Source organism: Suricata suricatta, chromosome 11 (genome assembly GCF_006229205.1).
Source record: "Suricata suricatta isolate VVHF042 chromosome 11, meerkat_22Aug2017_6uvM2_HiC, whole genome shotgun sequence".
In the NCBI taxonomy this organism is placed as follows: domain Eukaryota; kingdom Metazoa; phylum Chordata; class Mammalia; order Carnivora; family Herpestidae; genus Suricata; species Suricata suricatta.
The window spans coordinates 73,759,869-73,779,341 of NC_043710.1; positions in this window are offsets into that span (position 1 = coordinate 73,759,869).

Sequence of the window (19,473 nt, forward strand, 5' to 3'; positions counted from 1 at the left end):
TTGTAAATGGCATCTTAATTTTTGAGTTCCTAATTGTTGCTCATATGTATACATTTTTTAATATATTGCTATTTTAAATTCAGAGACCTTGCTAAACCTTCTTATTAATTAAAATAGCTTATTTATATCTGGGAATAATGATGGCTTTCTTTCTTCCTTTCAATCTTTCCCTTCTCTCTTTCCTTGCTTCTTTATGTTGGGTAGGACATCCAGGGCAGTGCTTAATAAAGAAATCACAGCCATATTTGTCTTTTTCCTGATCAGAAAGGGAAAGCATTTAACTTTTGCTAGTAAATTGAAGGTTTTAGGTAGATGCATTTTATTCAATAAAATTTCCTTAAATTTTTTAGTTTGCTAAACAGATGGTGAATTTTATCAAACAGTTCTACATCTAGTGGGGTTCTCTGTTGTCAGTATATTCTTCTTTGTATTTGTTTAACTATCAACCTTTCATTCTTGGAATAAGCCCACCTTGATCATGATGAATATATTTCAGGAATCAATTTACTCAAATCCTATTTAGGGCTTTTGCATCTATGTTCATAAGTGAGATTAGCTTGTTATGTTCCTTTCTCATAGTGTCCACATTAGACACTTGTATCATAAAATGTGTTGGAAAATATTCTTTTTTCTTTTCTCTGAGAAAATTTGTCTAAGGTTGGCATTATTTCCTCTTTCAGTGTTTGGTAAAATTTGGTGATTAGGCCATCTGGGCTTAGAATTTTGTTTGTGAAGAGAGTTTGGGACTACTGCTTCAGTCTTCTTGATGGTTATCCATATACTCAGTGTTCTATTTCTTCTTGTGTAAGTTTTGCTATTATGGTTTTCTAAGAATCTCTTTCATCTGCATTTTAAAATATATTGGCTTAACTTTGTTTATACTGTCTTTACTTATTTTTTTTAATGTCCACAGAGGTTATAGTGATGATTTTTTAAATCTTTCCTGATATTGGTCATTTGTGCCTTCTATTTTTGGTATTTCCTATGTTCACCAGAGGTTTGTCAATTTTACTTGACTTCTCAGAAAACCAACTTTTGATTTTGTTCATCCTCTCTATTTTATATTGGTTTTGTATTTCATCAATTTCTGGTTGTATTTTTATTATTTTCTTTTTTCTGCTTTCCTTGCTTTTTTCCTAAATTTCTGAAATGGATGCTTAAGTCATTTAATTTTTCAGACTTCTTTCTTTTCCTGTCTTAGATATTTATTTAAGCATATAAATCTTTTAATACCTTTACTGCATCCCACAAGATTTGAAATGTAGATTTTCAATTCTTACTTGCCTTACTCTAATTTAAAGTATTTCCTAATTTCCATTTTTATTTCTTTCTGATTAAAGGGTTGTTTAGAAATTTATTTTAATTTTATAAACTTTGGGGTTTTCTTGGTGTCTTTTTAATACTGATTTCTGACTTTATTGTTTCTAATTATGGCCTGCCTGCTTTCAGCCCTTTGACATTTGTTAAAACTTGTTTAATGGCCATAGTCTTCTGGTCAATTTTGTAAGGTTTCCATAGTACTTGACAAAAAATTATATTCTCCATTTTGGGAGTACAAAGTTTAGTATATGCCCATTAGGAACAATTTTTAGATTCCATTGCTCAAGTAGTCTATATGTCTTTATAAATACTTGACAATTAGTAGAGTCCTGGTTTATAGTTATTTTTCTTGATTTCCTGTCACTCTCAAAAGTGTGTCAGATTTGTGTTAAATGATATGATGTTAAAGTTTAGAGTCACTCTTATTAAAATCTGAAATGAATGTAGAATTTCTACTAATCAGTCAACGTTCAATATTTTACTGGATATCATATCTAATTATATAAGACTTCCATTCCTTCCAGCTCCAAAAAAAAAAAAGAGAAAGAAAGAAAAGAAAAAAAAAAAAGAAACAAAAAAAGAAAAAAAAAGCTAGGACTACTGGAAAAGAAGAGATATGGGTTTTATATTTTTTTCAGCAAATACCTATATGGAAAAGTCTAGAATCAATGGTCAAGCTAGTATAATTAATAGGAAAAAGAGGTGTAAAGCTTGAGAAGAGATAAAGATCAATAAATAATGAAAATTAATAGAAAAGAGTGTCCATCACAATACACTCAAAAAAATTAAGGAGGTCTTAAGAGTACACTTAAGGCAACAGATACATTATCTTTATGGATAAAATTTTGAAGCTTTTTTGAAATACATTTAAGATCTGAATAAATGTAGGAATACCAGTTAGTGAATGGAAATGCCCAAAATGGGAGGTGCCCACCTCAAGTTTTTATTTAACTCATGCAATTTCAATTCAAATCAATAATATTTTTGTGGAACATGAAAAATTTCTTCTAAAATTAATACTGAAGTTTTACTCTACTAATCTACCCAAATTAATTCTGAAAAAGATGAATAAACACACAGGGACTTGCCTTACCAACTATCAATACTAAGCATAAAGCTATTATAAATAAAACAGTATAGATTCAGCACAGAAATGGACAAATCAGTGAACTTGAATGGAGAGTTTAGAAAGAGACCCATGCTTATATTGGAATTTGGCATGTGAGAGTGGAGAAACTCATTGGGAAACTGGTGATAGACAATTTGATTTCTACAAAAAATAATAACAACAGAAACCAAAACAACAATACAGATCCCTACTTCCCAACAGAATTCTAAATGGATCAAACAGGTAAAGATGAAACACAAAGAAAACAAAAGAAAGTAAAATCTTTGTGACTTCAAGGAACAGTGTGTTACTTAAACAGGACATAATGGAACAGATCATAATGGGAAAGATAAGTTTGATTACATTTAATTTTCAAAATATCTAAAAAAAAAAAGACACCATGAACAAATTTAAATGTAGGTGGTGGAGTGAAGTGTGATATTTACAACAATATGAAAGACAAAGAATTACTATCACAGACATTAAAGAACTCTTACAAATCAGTAGAAAAAGAAAAACTACTTGAAAAAATGAGTAAAGGATATAACTGGTAATTCATAAAATTGAAACCCACAGAGGGCAATAATCAGTGAAAAAGGCCTGCCACATCAGGGAACAAGCCATACAAAAATATAAAAGGAAATAAATAATTTTGTCAAATAGCTAATTAAAATTTTGATATTATCAAGTGCATCTAGGGGTATGGAGAAAGAAACTACTACTCTGTTAGTGCATGTGCTAATTAGGAAAATCACTAGGTAAAGCAACTTGCCTAATAAAATACAAAATATAGTTTCTGTATCACCTAAAAATATCTACCCTAGGTAAATTCTGACATATAATTACAAGAACACACATAAAGTATTTTAGTGTAGCATCATTTATTTTGAAAAAACCCACACTGTAAATAATCTAAATACCCACTAATAGAGAAATGCATTAAATAAAGTATATTCTTATGACAGACTGCATATATATTTTTGTATATATGAATTGAGACAATATTGAATTAAAAAAATTAGCATACCTTTTATGAAATCATTTATATAAAAGTAGTAGACACACAAAACAACAGTCCATATTTTTCATGGATACACAACACATAACACATACAAATGAAAAGACAAAAATGCACCAAATTCATAATAAGTGTTGTTTATGAGGCTGGGGGAAAAAAGGAGATTAAGATTTGTGGTTTACATCTAAAAGGGACTTCCACTTCATCTGAAATACTTACTTCTTCTATTTAAAAGTACTTGAAGCAGGAACAAGACCCTTCAGAATGTCTGTGATTATTCAATATTACACTGAAGATTCTAATCAGGGCAGAGAGGCAAGAGAAAAAAAAAGACCTCCAAATTGGAAAGGAAGAAATAAAGCTGTATTGACCAACAGAGGGCATGATTTTACATAGAGAAAATCTGAAGTAACCACTAAAGGACAACTGGAACTAGTAAGTTTAGCAAGATTTCAGAATACAAGACCAGTATACAAAGATAAGTTGATTTCTGTATACCAGCAATGAGCAATCTGAATTGAAAATGAAATTAAGAAATCAATTCCATTCTAAATGCTTAGGAATAAGTGTAACAAAAGAAGTGTAAGACTTCTACATTGGAAACTACAAAACATTGTTTAAAAAGAGTGAAATAAATGCAAAAGCATTCTATATTCGTGGATAAGAAGACAATTTTGTTAAGATGGTCATACTCTCCCAATTGATCTGTGGATTCAGTGCAATTCTATTTAATTATTTCTGGCTTTTCCCCCCAGGAAATTTAAAAGTTTGTGCTAAAGTTGATAGATAAACACAAAGGACCTGAAATAGCCAAAACAATCTTAAAAGAATAAAAAGTTTGGAGGACTCACACTTCCTGATTTTAAAACTTACAGCAAAACTGTAATAATTAAGACATTGGTATCAGCATAGCTATATAATTAAATGGAATATAATTGAGAGCCTGAAAGAAACGCTTATATATATAGCCAGTTGATTTCAACAAAAGTTTCAAGACAATTCAACTGTGAAGAATGGTTTTTTCAACAAATGTTGCTGGAACAATGGCTATCCATAAGCAAGAATGATACAAAATATATAAAAATTAAACCAAAATTGATCATGGACCTAAATGTAAGCAAAAACTGTGAATGTCTTAGAAGAAAACAGAGATATATCTGCATGACCTTGGGCTAGGCAATAATTGCTTAACTACAATAGAAAAGCACAAGCAATAAAGAATTGATAAATTGAACTTAATTAAAATTCAAAATTTGTTCACTTCAGAAGACATAATTAACAAAGTGAAATGATAATGCACAGACTGGCAGAAAATATTTGCAAATGATATACTCAACAAGGGACCTATAACCAGGACATATAAAGATCTCTTGCAACTCCATAATAAGAAGACAAATAAAAAATGAGCAGAGAATTTGAATAGAAATTTCCTCAGAAAAGATATGGGCAATGAATATAGGAAAAAATGCTCAACATCTAATTAATCATTAAGAGAAGACAAAACTGCAAGATAATTTACACCAACTAGAAGTACTGTTTTTTTTTTTTTTAAAGGCAGTAACAAGTGTTGGTGAGAATGTTGAAATGTAAGGATGCTCCTATATTGCTGGTGGAAAAACAGTGTAGCAATTTCTCCAAACATTAAACCTAAGAGTTACCATATGATCAAGCAATTCCACTCCTAAGTATCTACACAAAAATGAAAACACATGTCGATATATAGACTTGTACATGAGTCGACTTATAGACTTGTACATGAATGTTCATAATAGCATTTTTCATAATAGCCAAAGGATGAAGACAACTTGTATGTTATCAATGGATGAATGGACAAGTAAAATGTGGTATATTCATAACAATGAAATATTATTTGACCATAAAAAGAAACAAAATACTGATACATAACAGGGATGAACCCCAAAAACATGACAAATGAAACAAGCCAGACATACAGAAAAACTCATATGATCCTATTTATATGAAATGTTTAGACTAGTCAATAGACAGATTAGTGGTTGCTTGAGCTGAGGGTGGAAATTTGTTGTGACTGAAAATGGGCTTGAAGTTTCTTTTTGCAGTGATGGAAATACTCTAAAACTAGATTATGGTGATGGTTGCACAGCTTTGTAAATATACCAAAAATTATTGAACTGTACATTTAAAATGGGTGAATTCTTTGTTATGTAAATTAAATCTCAATAAAGATGTTTCTTAAAAAACACTTGAAGCAAATCTGAAAAAATACTAAGAATGTCAAGTCTGGCTGTTTTGGAATGCAGGGTTTTGTAACATATGCAATTTTCTCTATTATTTAATGTTTCTAAAAAACAGAATTAAGACACCATAAATTCCTGAGCCCAAGTTTCAAATGAGATAGATACATAAATTTAAAGCCTTTTTTTTTCAATGTTTACTTACTATTTTTGAGAAAAAGAGAGAGCATGAGCGGGGGAGGGGCAGAAAGAGAGGGTGACACACAGAATCCAAAGCAGGCTCCAGCCTCCGAGCTGTCAGCACAGAGAGAGCCTGGAACGGGGCTTGAACCCACAAACTGTGAGATCATGACCTGAGCTGAAATCAGACACTTAACCCATGTGCCCCTAAAGTCTTTTCATTATACTCATACCCTCAGGTACTGACAGCCCCAAAGGAAATGACTGGATCCTTGTCAGCACTCTCAATGAAACTTACCAGTCATACATAGCAAACACAACTCCTCAATGCCTGACTCTTAAACATAAGCCAAGAATAAGAGACATATGAGGAAAGCACTTAACATGAAAGACAGAAATCAAAACATCCTGGAAGAGTGAATTCAGGGAAAACAGACACAATGTAGAAAGAATTACTAATTCTAGAGAGAGAAAAGAAAATCTGCAGCCATGGAAAATATCAAAAATCCATAATGAAAGGAATATTCAGAAAGCAAAAAAGAAATTATGGAAATTAAAAATAATGCTAAAAGATTTGGAAAATAAAGTGTAACAAAAGAACAAAAAAAATGGAAAATAGAACAAATATAAGAAAATTAGAGGATAAGTCCAAGATATTTAATAACCAACTAATTGTATTTCCAGAGAGAGAACTGAAAATATAATGGCAATATATTAAAGAAATGATATCAGAAAGCTTCACAGCAACGAAGAACACGAGTTTCTGTATCAGAAGATCTAGTTCAATAGTTATTGACCAAAAAAACTTACGAACTGTGTCCTAATGAAATCTCTGAAAATCAGAACCAAAGGAATAATCGAAATGTGTCAAGAGAGTAAAAACATGTTGCACAAAAGGATCACAAAACACATTGGTTTTGGATTTCTGGAAGCTAGAATTCAATGGAACAATGTCTTCACAATCCTGAAAGAAAAACATAGAGGTAGAACAAAGACCTTTTCAGACATGCAAACTTTGGTAGACAGTTGATATATTTGTGACCAACGTTGAATTTCCATTTTATGTTTGGGGAAATTCCCATCTTAGGACTCCTGCTTTGCCAAGGTTGAAGCCAGAATTCAATTATCCAACACCTGTGTCAGCAAAGACATAAGCTTATGACTTAGGCTCTTCCCATCAGACACTTCCATGGAAGACCTCAATTTGAAGAAATGTGAGAAAGTTGGTTTTGTTCAGGATCTGTTCCTGGAGGAATTGAAGGACCGTGAGCTTTCAGAGGCAGTAGTGGCCTAGGCTCTAGTTGGTAATATCCATTGCCCGTGGTCTTTATTACCTTGGACAAAAGAAAGTATAGGAATACCTTAATATAGATTGTTGAATAGTTGGGTATTGTTCCTAGATGCACAGTCTACAAAAGCAATTCTCTGGTCCTTCTGGAGATTCTGTAAACTACTTAATACTCTGTAATATAAACTTCAAGGGTGCTCCTGGTGGACATGCTCCATAAACACAAGGGAATAAACCAGGAAAAAAAGACTGAGATGGGAGGAATCAGGGATCTAACATAATAGGGAAAGGGAATCTCCAGGACTATGATAAATAGAAACCCCAGGCTGCCGGCTATGCAACAGCCTAAAGACTAACCACTCCAGGTTCAAGAAGGCATTTGGAGGGCTCCAGGAAGAATATTTCTGAAGAGAGAAATCTGATTTAGTACCTGATGTGTGTTATGTATCTAGAAGATATTTACACTACTGGCAATGAATTTGGGAATGAATTAATATGTATAAAACCAAGCAAATGAAACAATGAGATGATTATTAACTACCTGATGAATAAACTTTTGTATGTGGAAATGCAATCATAGTGTACTATGTGACTCAGCTGTAACTAGTCTGTGTGGTAAAAATATAGACTTGGTTTAACAAAAAAATTTGATAAACCTATAGGAGAGGATGGAGTAGGGGAGGTCTGTGTTGGGATGGAGCATAAGAGAACTAAATCTGTATCTTTTATAATATGACTGTCCGCAATATCTAAAACTGAAAAGTCTAGAAATAGTGGAAAAAGAAAACACAAGAAACAGCTAAAATACTAAAGAGTGATTATTTTAGAGGAGTGGGAATGAGGGAGAGGAAGTGTAGTGGTCAAGGTTTTTTAGCTGCATATTATAGAATTCGTGTTAATGTAAGGCACAAGAGTTTTGTGGGGTTTTTTGTTGTTTTTGGATTTTTTTTTTTTTTTAGCATTAAGTAGTTTAGAATCTCGAAAAGTCCAAGAACCAGACTTACCTGCTACTCAAGATATGTATTGGCAATTCAAAGAAGCACATGTTAGAAGTTGCTTCAAAATTCAATAGAGTGGCTGTGTCTTGGAGATAATGGGATTCAAAAAAGACTTCTGGCCCCTGCCTCTCCCTGCTGCTAGACACCACTGTGACTGCCACAGTGTCCATGTAACAGGGAAGTAAGTAGGGAAAACTCTAATGAGGTTAATATTCCCATGCTCAATTTATTGTATGTCACAAATCATAATGTGACATTTGAATTGCTGATTGAAAGGCCAAGTCCTCCCTGTGAACAAAGTAAAGCCAAATAAAGGCCAAGTACCAATTTTTGTTACAATTTAATTTATGCTGTTCATGCTCAACACTAACAACTGAACTCCTAGATGTTCCTAAATAGGAAACTGACACCAAACATTGGCATTTGAGGCACAAACTGTACAGGAAAAATCCCCTTTTTATCTTCTTTTCCATGCAACTTATTAAGAGAATGGTTAAATTTGTGGGGCAGAAACCTGCAGATATCTTGGGGAGAGAAGCAAGCACACCTCATGGGAGGGATTTATAACTTTAGACAAGTACCCATTAGAGGTGAAAGCTAACTGTTAAGAACAACATTCTGGATAGCTTCCACTTCAACAGTTTCTATTAAGCACCAAATAAATGGCCCAGACTAATAGTTGGTGGGGAGGCCTAGGGTTGGTGGGGGAAAGTCTCTCAAGGAGGAGGTTTTTAAGGAATGTAGCGGTTATAACTTAGAGATGTGAGGGAGGAAGAGCATGTAGCCAGGGACAATGAGGAAGAATTTGGAGCCCAGGATTTGGGTTACGTACTATTGAGAGATACATTTGAGGGAACAGGATATAAAGATGGTGGTTTATGTACAATCATTTACTTTGTTCCTTCCAAAACTCCACTGAAGTAGTAATAACAGGATTTTTGGTTTACAAAAAAGCAGGTAGACAAGTAGAAACTGATGTACCAAACCCTGTAAAGTTGAATCCTAAATTGGCGATGAGGAGAGTCCAGAAGCAACACAGTTGTCTCTATAGAACCCAAAAAGCTTACGCTTTCATGACACTAGATACCTCTGAATATGGCTGCTAAAAGGAGGCTAAGGAAGATTTCTTGAAAATCTAAGGAGCAGTTAGAGCCTCAGATCCCCTCCCTTCGTAAACTTCTCCTCTCTCGCCCTGGTGGAAAACTAAGCTTCATTTTCTAAAGTAGGTGAAAAAGATGGTCTCTGAACTGGGAATTTCCAGCACCTACTGAGAGTGTGGTTGTCACAGGGAAAACAAGCTGGCTTAGTGAACTTACAAGTTGGATGTTAGAGACTTCAGGACTCTTTTTCCATATGTTAGGGAAGCCAGGCCTATTTCCTCCAGGAGGAAGATTGGAAGATCCATCACTGTTGAACATGACCAACCCCAGAGATACCAGCATCAGAGACTCATCCAAGAAACAGCCCAGACAGATCATTTAGGGAAACCTAATCACCATGCACCCTGTGCTTCTAAGCCATTTTTTTGTGTTATATTCCTATATGAGCCAACTACTAAGGATCATCAGACATTTGGGGAAAGCCCTAAAGGTGAAAAATAGAAACCAAAACAAAAAATTAATAAAAGGAAATTTCAAAGAAACAGACCATGCAGGGGGAAAAGAATCTTCAAAAGCCATTGACATTTTAATATTTTCAGAGAGCTAGAAGAAATGTATCCATGAACAAGAACAGGACAATAAGACAGAGGGAGGAAAAAACAAGGAAGCTACATACACACAAAAAAGTTAAGGGATCAAAAATGCCCTGTTGGAAATTAAGATTTTGAGAAAGATGGAAAAGACAACTGAAGGAGTTTGGGAAGGGAAAGATGAGGATGGTTTTTTTTAGAAAAAAATAGTGATAAATGAATATAAAACTGGGAGAAGAAAAGTTACAAAAGTTAAAGGTCCAATCCATGAGGCCCGATATCCAAATAACAGAAGTTAAAATACAAAGGGAAAAAGTAGAAGCAGTCATCAAAGAAATAACTTAAAGTTTTTCCTTAAACTAAAGAACCTGAATTTTGAGACTGAAAAAAAGTTTAAGAACACTGGGATAAAGAAAAGCTCCTATAAATTTGAGAGAGAGAGAGAAAACACACCAAACAGGACATATTTAAAGGACCCAGCATCAGATTTACATCTTCCTTATTCCTCACACCATCCCCACAAAACAATAAAACAAGTTAATTAAAAAAAAGAATTAAAGGTATAATTAAAATCAGAATTAAAGGTACAATTAACATATAAAAGGGAAAAAATAAGATAACACTTAACCTGTCTCTGAAAGGGGAAGTAACGTTTTAAACAGTTGTGAAAGATATTACAAGGCAAAAGACTCAAAACACTGAAATATGTGTCAAAAATGTTTTAAAGAAATATACAGAAATAGGAAACTGGGAAAAACCTATGAACATATCTAACAAAGGGCTTAATATGTTAAATTTGCATATAAACAATATGTAAAATGTTCATATAAGTAGATGAGAAATAGCACTAGGACCCTATTAGAGAAAAATGGGCAAAGGATCTGAACCAATACACAGGATGAAGTGCAAATAGCTCATATTCATGAAAGAAAGAAAAAAACCTTAGTGGTACTCCAAGAAATGTAAATTAAGACTTGGAGCTCCACTTTTTCATTCACCAAATTAATAGTTTGTTTTTCCTTTCCCCCCACCCCCAAAAGTAAAGTTATTTAGTGGTGAGGATGTGAAACATTCTGAAGACTTCGGGAAATACAGGTTAAGGACCTTAAGATATTTAAATCCTCTAATGCAACAATTCCATTGCCACGTATCTAAGGAACTTTGTTAATTTCACCAATACTTCACTGTGCATTCTGTTCATGATACTGAAATTAGGATATTTATAAGTAATGATTATAAGAATGAAAACAAAATAACTGTCCAATAATAGAAAGTTAAGTCACTTGTATCAAACAATTTATTCAACCATCAAATCCCATGGTCATAAATTATTTTCAATGAGTAGTAAGTAGATTTTCTAATTCAAGAGGCAATCTTTTATTAAACACAGAATTTAGATATTTTCAGCAGAAACAGCGGCTAATATCTGAGGCAGACAGTGACTAGGATAACTATTACCATTTGCAGAAATAAAGACATCTAGAGGCGGAAATTAATTTTAGGAGAAAGATGATCAATTTGTATTAAAAGAGTTGATTTTCAAGGGCTCAGTGGACTGTCTAAGATAAAGAAGAAAAGTTAGGAGTAAAGCCAAATGACAGAAAATTATGACAATATCTTTGAAGAGTGAGAGTGCAGTACTAAGGAAAGCCATGAACATAAATAGGAAATGTAAAGAGAGAAAGAAATACAGAGCTAAGAGATTGGAGCTTAGGTTAGTTTGCATTTGTGTGATAGGAAGAGGAAGTGGAAACAGGGAGATGAAGGAGAAGACCAGAGTGAAGAGTAATTAGCAGTGCCTAGAGGTCAGAGTTTTAGGAAGAAAGGGGTGCTCCATGAATCAGTGATGTGGAGAGATCAAGTATAACCCCTGGAATAGCATATGGGAGGAAGAAATTTGATGATTTACAGAGATTAGTTTCAGTGGAGAAGTGGGAGCAGAACCAGAAGATGAGTGAGATGAGAAAATGGGTTTGTGAACAAAGACCATTTTTATTTATGCTTTTGACATGTTAGGCACTGAAAGGAAAGTGAGAGAAAGGACAATGACTTCAATTAGGAAAGAGACAGATGACTGATTTTTAAGAAAGGCAAAGGTGATAATGATTATATCACCTGATAATCCTGGAACAAGTGGGAGGTGTTGATTTAAGGGGTTAAAAGGGAGAGATTAGCCCCAGAGAGGAGAATGTCTCTTGAGAAAAGAGCAGGAAGAAAGCATGTGACCAAGAGGAGCGAGGCTGCAGCCTCCCTTGATTATTTCTTGACTACATTCTTAGGGTGTACAATATAGAAAGTACAAGATCTCTTGGAAAATATAAAAGAACAGGACACAGACCGTGTTTTCAAAATATTTTTGTATGGAAGATTAGACAAGTACAGAAATAGCTCTAGAGATTGAGATTACAAGTTAATGAGTTAAATATAAGTTTTTCTCCATAAAATAGGGATAATAATGGCACCAACTTCATACATAGACCAGTTGTGAGGTTTGAATGAGACTCTATTCAGGAAGTGTTTGATAAAAGGCCTGGCAAAATGAGATATTAAATAAAGGTAACTCTTGCTGTTCATAGTATACCAAGTATGAAGGGGAAGTGTTAAGAGAGAACTCTAGGGGATGAGAGAAGAGATGGTGTTTTGGGGGAGGGCAGTAAAGGAAGAAAAGGGGTCAAGTTCATGTACTTGAGAAGGGGTGGAATCTAAGGACTGAGAAGGAATGGAGGGAAATTTGGATGAGACAATGTGGGTTGAGGCAGACAGTTTGAAGTTTTATTACATGAAGTAAAAAGGAGGATTTTAAGACACCAATAAAATGGACACTCAGTTAAAAAACATCCAAGTTTTAAAAAGTCCATTTCAAGCATCGGTGCTCTTTCCAGCCTGCATTTCCTAGTGCTCTAACAAGATTGTTTGACCCCCTGGAGAAATTGAGTCCACAGGTCAAATACTATTTGTTCTCCAATACCACCCTCATGTTCTCATTTCTTTATTTTAGCCAGGATAGATTTAATGGCCCATCATTATAATCAGTGTCCCTCTTTGCATGAGACATACTTGCCTGGAAAAACCTAACCTGATGGAACCTCACTCTTTGCTTTCTTCCCATATTTTGAATGCCTCTTGTTCATGGGGGAAATCTTCGTCCTGCTAGATAATCCTTGTGGGGCTGCCACTGGGTTTTCAAGGCCTGGGGATAAATACTTCAAAGTTATACGGTATGAATTAAGGAAACACATCAAGGCCAAGGTGCACACAGTCCCCCTGTTTCTTTAGCATCTCCACAGAGAGGAATCTCATGTTAAAGAGGCATGCTGGATATGACTTTGGTTTTGTTCTTGTGGAAGGGCTCTTTCCCCCATTCTTCTTCCTTCTTACAGGGTTCCAGTGGCAACAACTTTATCAGGAACATTACATACAGATTGTTTGGGGAATCAAGTTGTCTAGATGTCCCACCAGCTATTTGTCTGGGGCCTTACTTTAGGAGGCGGCTGAGGACCTTGGGTTTATTTAGATGGTATAGTCCTCCAGCCGTGGGGAGCAGGCCATTATTCCCATGGGAAGCTGTACATAAACACTTCCCATCAGCCGGAGGAAGGAATCGAGGGTGAACAACTGGGGTCATTTCTGGACACTGCTTCCTGACCATCTATCCCTAAAACTCTTGAGTACTCTCAGTTATATCTGGAATAAGTAGAGAGAGATGTTATTTGATCTCCACCCAGAATTTAGAGTCTAAATTGCATTTGTCATGTTCCCTCAAGGATAGGTCATCCACATTTATTAGCAATAAGTTCTATGAAGACAAATTGTTTCACAAGCTGTAACCCTCCTTGGACACTAACATTGGAAAAGGAGAGGAGTGTTTGATCCTCTTTATCCACCTCTATAGATTCTTTAGTGGCTTGGGGTCCGTCTAAAGAAGAGGTACCAAGAGCTACCACTGCTTACTCAAAGCGCCCCTGCCATTGGCATTTGAGTCTGCAGCAAACATTTATTTGGATACTTTTACAAAAACTACCAGGTCACAGAAAGCAAGCCCTTCCTTGGCTATTTTTGTTTCAGATCCCAGACCCAAAGGAAAAAGGGTTTATGTTTAATAAAGAAGCCAAACAATGGTGACCTCCCTGAGGAATGGGGATGGCATTGGACTGGGCACGAGTCCTAGCATCCTCTTGTCTGCATGGAACTTGAATAAGGTGGAGGGACCTCTAGTGCCAAGACTCTTGGGAACCACAGGAGATGTGAGGAGTTTCTATTATTTTGAAGTGATCTTTTATAGGCTTACTGGGGAGACTTCAGGGTAAGATACAATGCCTTGATCTCTAACCAAAATGTGGTTGACTCTTCCCCGGGACCTCTTCACCACATTTCTTTCATAAGGTTTTTATTTCCTATAGTTTTTGAGCAGACCCAAATGCTAACAATGTGCTTCGTTCCCTGAAACTGTGCTAGCTTTCCTATACCACTCTTCCTCCCATCCTGTCAGTGTTCCCAGGGAAATCTTTCTGTTCCTAGGAGAGTTCCACAATTTGTGTAACCTTCAGACTCCACAAAATGTGCATGTGCTCTTGGTTTCTAGCAGACTTCCAGGGAATTTGTCCAGAAAAGGTCACTCACAAATTTCCAATAATTTTCTAAGGTGACTCCAAATGGAATCAGAATCTCTAGGAGGTCTGCTCTGATTCCGCACACCAACTTAAGATAGGAGTTGGCTAGGGGTGCCTGGGTGTGGCTCAGTTGGTTAAGCGTCTGACTCTTGATTTCAGCTCAGGTCATGATCTCACACTCATGAGGTCTGCCCTGCATGGGTCTCCATGCTGAGTGTGGATCTTGCTTGGGATTCTCTCCCTCCCTCTCTCTCTGCTCCTCCCCAATTTGTGTGCGAGTGCACATGCTTGCGTTTCTTTCTTTCTGTCTCTCTCTCTGTCTGTCTTTCTCAATATAAGCAAACAAACAGGAAAAAAAAATATAGGAGTAGGCTTACTTGTCCCCCCTCCCCCATAGGTAAGTCTAGATAAATTACCTGGAGAGCCCAGCATTGACCGCTCCATGTCAATCTTCCAGCCATTCCTCCTTACTCAGTTCTTAGCAGTTTCTCCTGTCACAGTAGCTCTGGCTGTGGAGAAAGTTGTTTCAGATTTTTTGAGGGTTGACAGTCATTTCCCTTTATTGTAAGAAATTTCCAAGAAAAAAGTTTAGGCAAAACACCCATACTTTGTAGCTGGAACATTGAAAATGAGGCTGTTTACTAGAACAAAGAACAGTGTGAGTTCAGTTGGAAGAGATGATTGGATAGCTAATTGGATTCAATTGTGATTGGACTAGGGATGATGGACTTGGGGCGAGGCCAATATGATTAGAATTTTGAAAAGATACAAGTTTATGTTTCATTCGGAGTTGTTTTCTTGAGATAGAATGTGTTTTCTTGAGAGAAAACCATCTCTAATTTTATCCAAAACAAGATGATCCAAGAAAGTGGTATTTGAACTGAAACCTGAGGCAGGTAAGAGAATTGCCTGTCTGCAAAGACCTTCAGGCAGGCACACTCCAGGCTTTTATGAGACACAGCCAGGGATGTGGTTGGAACCGAGAGAGCAAGAAGTAGGTAGAGTAGAAAGCAGTGATACTGAGCATCAAGAGGTAATGGTGTACCAGATCATGTAGGACTTTTAAGACATTTGAAGGATTCTAAGTGAATGGAGTAGGTGTGCCCAAAGTTGAAGACATGGAAGATAAAACAATATTTGGAGAGTGGAAAAACTAAGAAATTAGGAGAATATAAAAGGATTATCACACAGGATTAAGGAAGCTCCTGAGATAATGCCAATGAAGTAGTTAGCGATGCATCTTTTTGTCATTAAAAGAATATTTCTTTTGTTTCACTCTTAAGAATGATACTTGCTGTTCATTTTTTACACTGAAACCCTTTATCTTACTATAGAAATATTTCTTAGTGGTTTACAAGTAAAGAACTTATCATGAATGAATGTTGAATTTCATCAAATAGTTTTTTGGAAACTCTAAGATGATTATATTTTTCATTTTCTTTGTAAATATTCTAATTACTTCATTAGATTTTCAGATACCGAATCATCCTTGCATTCCTGGGATACATTCTGTTTGGACATGGGGCATTATTCTTCTAATATCTTTCTTTATTTGGTTTAAACATTCTATTTAGCTTTCATCTATGTTTATAACTAAAGATGGCCTGTAGCATAATTTTCTGTTGTTCTAATTTTCTGTTGTTCATTTCTCATTTTGCTGTCATAGTAGCCTCATCTGAGTAGCTTTAGAACTTTATCTAAACTCTGAAAGAATTTGGATTAATAAGAGCTGTTTCTTAAAAATTTGTTAGATTCCCCTATAATATGATGTAGCTCTTGAGCTTTTAGGGGTCATACTTTGAACCAGATTCTTATACTTCTGTGTTCATGCTTTCTAGTTTTTCTTGGGTCCATCCAAAAATATTTTGGGTCCATCCAAATATATCTTTGGGTAGTTTTTTTTCTGTAGAAAATAGTTCTCTTTTGAAAATTTTGATATGAAGATGCTGATAAGAGTCTCTTAAATTTTTTTTCTACTGTATCACTAGATTTGTATATTGTTTAATTCCTAGTGTTATTGGTTGTCTTCTCTCTTCTCTTATGATCAGTTATTATGTTTTTGGTCTTCATACCAGTTTTGTATATTACCTTTCATTAATTTCATCTTTATTCCTTGTCATTTCTTTAATCCTCCTCTTTTTTGTCTCTATTTTCTAGCTCCTTCAACTAATTCAATGTTTAGTTCATTTATTTTTGTTAATACAATGAAATATATCTCTTAGTCTTTAATGCTAGCTTAATTCCTAAACCCTATCTTTATTTTATTTTTATTATTTTATTGAGGTATAATTACATACAATGTTATATTAGATTCAGGTATACAATATAATGATTAGACAATTCTATATATTACCCAGTGCTCATCATGATAATGTGTAGAGACTATAATGTGTAGAAATTATTGAGTCACTATATTGTACATGTGAAACTAATACAACACTGTATGTAAACTATACTTGAATTAAAATAAATTTTAAAAATTAAAAAAAATTTTAAAGAGCACTTTTATTTCTTTTTTGTTTGTTCATTTGTTTTGTTTCTCAGGTTTCACACTTGAGTGAAATCATATGGTATTTGTCTTTCTCTGTCTGACTCATTTCACTTTTCCATTCCATTTCTTCTTTATCCATGTCATCTATCGATGGACACTTGAGTTACTTCCATAGTTGGCTATTGTAAATAATGCTTCAATAAACATTGGGGTGCATATGTCTTTGCAAATAAGTTTTTTCATATTCCTTGGGTAATTACCCAGTAGTGGAATTACTAGATCATATGGTAGTTCTATTTTTAATCTTTTGAGGAAACTTCAAACTGTTTCCCACAATGGTTACACCAATGTATATGCCTACCAACAAAGCACGAGGGTTCCTTTATCTCCACAGCCTTGCCAACACTTGTTACTGCTTGTCTTCTTGATTTTAGCCATTTGACATCTGTAAAGTGGTATCTCATTGTGGTTTTGATTTTCATTTCCCTGATTATTAGTGATGTTGAGTGTCTTTTCATGTGTCTGTTGGCCATCTATCTGTTATCTTTTGAAAAATGTCGATTCAGGCCCTTTGTCCATTTTTTAATCAGATTGGTTTTTTTTTAAGTTTTTGTTTTTGCTATGTGTGTTGAGTTGTATAAGCTTTTTATATATTTTGGATATTAACCTCTTATTGCATATATCATTCACAAATATTTTCTCCCATTTATAGGTTGCTTTTTTGTTTTGTTGATGGCTTCCTTGGCTGTGTATATGCTTTTTATATTGATGTAGTCCCAATAGTTTACTTTTGGTTTTGTTTGCCTTGCCTGTGGAGACAAATATAAAAAAATATTTATATGAGATGTCAAAGAAACTACTGCCTATATTTTCTTCTAGGAATTTTATGGTTTTAGGTTTCCCCGTTTAGGTCTTTAATCCATTTTGAGTTTATTTTGTGTATGGTTTAAGAAAGTGGTTCAGTTTCATTCTTTTTTTGTGTAGCTATCCAGTTTTCCCAGCACCTTCTGTTGAAGAGACTTTTTCCCATTGCATATTCTTGCCTATTTTGTCATAGATTGGCCACAGAAGCATGAATTTATTTATGGCTCTCTTTTCTGTTCCATTGATCTGTGTGTCTATTTTTGTGCCCATAACATGCTATTTTGATCACTGTAACTTTGTACTTTTTTAAAATTTTTAATGTTTATTTTTGAGAGAGAGAGACACAGAATGTGAGTGGGGGAGGGTCAGAGAAAGAGGGAGACGCAGAATCAGAAGCAGGCTCTAGGCTCTGAGCTGTCAGCACAGAGCCCAACACGGGGCTCAAACCCACGAACCATGAGATCATGACCTGAGCTGAAGTCGGCCGCTTAACTGACTGAACCACCCAGGCACCCCTGTAGCTTTATAGTATATCTTGAAATCTGGAACTGTGATACCTCCAGCTTTGCTTTTCTTTCTCAAGATGGCTTTAGCTATTCAGTCTCTTGTAGTTCCATACAAATTTTAGGATTATTTGTTCTAGGTCTGTGAAGAATGTTGTTGGTATTTTGATGGGAATTGTATTAATTAAATCTGTAGATTGCTTTGGATGATATGTACATTTCAACAACTTTGGTTCTTTCAATCCATGTGTATGGAATATCTTTTCATTTGTGACTTCAATTTTTTAAATTTTAAATTTATTTATTTATTTTCAAGAGAGAGCATGAGAAGGGGAGGGGCAGAGAGAGAGAGTGGAGACAGGGAATCCCAAGCAGGCTCCATTCTTCCAGCATGGAGCCCAATGTAAGACTCAGTCTCACAAACCATTAGATCATGACTTGAGCCAAAATTGAGAGTTGGCACACTTAACTGACTGAGCTACCTTGGGGCCCCATTCTTCTTTAAATGCTTGGTAGAATTCACCTATAAAGCCATCTAGTTCTGGACTTTAGTCTTTTGGAAGTTTTTGATTACTGATTTAATTTCATTGCTATTAATTGGTGTGTTCAAATTTTCTATTTCTTTCTGATTCAGTTTTGGAAAATTATATATTTCTAAGAATTTATCCATTTTCTTCTAGGTTGTCCAGTTTGTTAGCATATAGTTTTTCATACAATTGTCTTATTGTCATGTCCCGCCCCAGCCAGCAGGGCGGAAAATCCTCGCGGGTTCTTGATCCTGAGAGAGGGAGAGAGAAAACAGGGCAGGAAGGGGGACACACAGAGAGTAAAGACAACACACAAAATCCGATCAAGCCTCTCTTTATTAAGAAAACACCCTATCTTATAAAGGTTTCAAGGTGGGAAAACAAGGCAGCTGACCTAGGTCGGTTGCTAGGAAACAAGGTTAAGGGATTAAGACTGGAGTAAAAGAGGAACCAGACTAAAGTGTTTTAGCACAGCCTGAGGGGCTGATGCTACCCTGCCTGCAGGTGGTTGATCTTTGATCTTCTGGCTTCTCCTCTGACAGGGAGTGGCGCTCCCCTGCCTATTTTTGCAACTCCCCTCAGGGAGTGACATATCCGGCTAGCAAATGGCCAAGCGGCTGAATCTTTGCCACTTCCCACATCTTATAATCTTTTTTATTTCTG